The sequence below is a fragment of the Acyrthosiphon pisum genome, chromosome A2 (assembly GCF_005508785.2).
Source record: "Acyrthosiphon pisum isolate AL4f chromosome A2, pea_aphid_22Mar2018_4r6ur, whole genome shotgun sequence".
NCBI lineage: Eukaryota > Metazoa > Arthropoda > Insecta > Hemiptera > Aphididae > Acyrthosiphon > Acyrthosiphon pisum.
In genome coordinates, this window is record NC_042495.1 from 39,278,234 (window position 1) to 39,281,326 (window position 3,093).

General features: G+C 30.1%; 1 non-coding gene across 1 annotated transcript; it reads left to right on the top strand.

The window, feature by feature from the left end:
* The first annotated feature begins 285 nt into the window (after positions 1 to 285).
* LOC115034342 lies at positions 286 to 404 on the top strand. Its single transcript, XR_003839711.1, has one exon. It is a non-coding gene; the product is annotated as a 5S ribosomal RNA (ribosomal RNA).
* Positions 405 to 3,093: the final 2,689 nt, after the last annotated feature.

A 3,093-nucleotide genomic window follows, 5' to 3' on the forward strand; every position in this document is an offset into this window, starting at 1 on the left:
ATAATTTATCTAATACATTTTTTTTAAAAACAAATCTTTAATTTTATACATTAGTTACAAAATAAACCATATTTCTAATTGAAACAAACATTTTTTAAAGGAAGGACTGAAGGAGCTTATTTAGACGCTATAAACTGCGCTATACTATACATTAAATGACGATGGAAAACAATTTGGAAAGTGTTACTTTTTTCCGATCTTAGGTTTTGCCGACATACCAGCTGTGATGGCTTTTTAAGTAAAATTTGTAAGTATAAAAATACAGTCACTTTCTACGGCCTGATCGCCAACGACCATACCACGTTGAACACACCAGTTCTCGTCCGATCACTGAAGTTAAGCAACGTCGGGCGTAGTTAGTACTTGGATGGGTGACCGCTTGGGAACACTGTGTGTCGTTGGCTTTTTTTGGTTTTTTTTTATGAAAATTATTTTTTTATAATAACTTGAAAAAAAAAAAAAAAATTGGCCCTTGACTAACAAATGTCGTAGAACTCCTCTCCGTGATACATTTAAACATCTAATTGTTATATTATTATATTTAATCGCAATGCAATTCATTCGTGTTTGAATTAGGACAATTTTGTTTTGTAACAATTTTTAGAAAATATATGGTTTTGGTGGCCGGGTGGGGGGGGGGGGGGTGGAGGCTGGTTGGCTACGCTAGATTAGTTCATTGTCGAAAACAACAGAGCGCTTTACCAGTCACTAATGACATTTCTTTATTTCTCAATAATAATAATAATAATAATAAATTACTCAATGATCTCAGTGATAATAATATTATATACCTAATGTTAGTTTGACAAATAATGGACGATGTAAATACCCATAGATTATAATAATATGTACCAATAAATTGCATCTCGAAATCAATAAATTTGTTGTTAATGCTTTTATTTTTATTTGCGTTGGAAACTTTGTAGTTTAAAGTATAAAATGTAGTAGGTATCATCTGTGTTTATAATGGTTTATATTGTTTATAATATACATTGTCTTATGTCGACATTGTTAAATTATAAAAATAATATAGATATGGGAATTTGTATTGTTTGAACCTTACTCAACAGACGGAAAACGAGATATTTAGTTGTCGTTGCAAAATTTTATCTTTGTAATACAAGCATATTATATGACAACTAATGTATACCTATACTCGCAGTCACAATAAAATAATAAACAAAATTAGACGACTCGATAAAAATACCACAATAAAATTTCTCTACTCGTGTATGGTGTTATTATGATTACTGCTCAAAATATGTAATATAGAACGGTCGCCGCGTTAAGTCTTGTCTTAATTTTTATTGTTTCAATATTTATTATGCTAAACGACCTGTATGCATATAATATGTTAGCAGTATAGGTTCACAAGTTCGTCTAAATACTATATTTTTTTCTTGTCATTATTTTATGTATATTGTGATAGTTTTTAACAATATTATAACTACGTACCTATGTTTTATTTTTTATAATATGTTCACTAGCATCAAAGTGATCCATCGTGACATTTAATACTGGCGGAATGTGGATTAGGCCCCAGAATTTAGAATGACCGCAAACAATAGTCTAAAATTCTGCAGGTCAGGATAATATTATAAGTCAACATGAAAAACAACAGCCACTTGTACAATATTATACTTTAATATCATAATATAGTATTTATGTCTTGTTTTCGTAAACCCCCGTCAGCCGTTAAATGGACACATTATTCTCTACTAAATAGCATACACCTCTTGATCGTAAACTTTGAAACTATTTGAGTATACGGCAAAGGAAATATTACTATTAATGGTTTATTAACTTTTAAAATTAATTTACATACAAAATAATTTAGTGGATTAACTAGGTAGTGGTTTTACATGTTATCTACCGAGACTTACCAGCGACAGCGATATCTACCACACGCTTATTTTTTGATTTGATACGATATCTGTTATGCTCAAAAACAATGCAATTTGAGATGTCAGTGTGTCACATCAAGTTCAAATTCCGATAATTCTTTCTACCTATAAATAGGTACTTTAGATTAAGAAAATAATCTTGACTACGAAGATTGTGTGTAAAGGAGCCATATTTTCTTAAAAGATTTTGTTTTGTAAAGCAGATTATTTTTATGTTGAAAATTAGATAGTAGTTAGTGCTCTAATTTCAATAAGCCAAATTTTTTTTTATTTTTAAATTTAAGTTCCTTTTTTTAAAATATTATGCGGTGGATAATGGATATTTTCTATAACTATATATACCATATTTATTGTCAAACCACTGTTATATCAATACCTGGAATGTAGATCCACAAATTACAATTATAAAAATATATAATATTTTTCAGTTTATTGGATTAAAAAAATCATATTAGGTACCTACCTAAACCAACAATAATTAACAAAGCAAATATATATATAACATTTATAAACAATTATTTTTTTAATAGTTTATTTTGAATATGTCTTTCACTAAGAATATCTCGCTGTAATGTGCTACATAAGTTCTGAAGAATAAATTGTATTTATGTATGTGTCAGCAGTCGGCACGGTAATGTTTTGTAGATAAAGGTACTCAACTATAGCTCCTAAAATAAATGCAGTTATGCGATATACATACACACCAATCGATGGGCTAAATCTCCGGTAAAGTGTCTGTTACATTCTGTGTTAACACGTTCTGGGTGTTCAGACACATATTGTACGACACATAAGTACAAATAATTGTACAATGCTTCTGAGAATACAGCCACTGCAGTGAACCGACTACAAACATAATTATTATTATTTATATACTTACGTTTTTCACATCAAGGTTTCACAAGATTTCACATCAAACATTGCAGTCGTTAAAATACTGAGTAGTTATTACGTATACGGTATACCATACGTTACACTTGTCGATTACCTATGTTGTGTTTATGATTTTTTTATTACTTCTTCAAAACTGGAAATTAAATTAGGTTTTTTTATAGAGGGGGGCTGGAGTTATTAAAAGCTCACTACACACAGGGGCTTCGACCCTATCCCCTTTCCCCCACGACAACTTTATACGTGTTATGAAAGTTTATGTTGGAAATTCAGAGGGCTTAGCCACAGCAAGATTTTT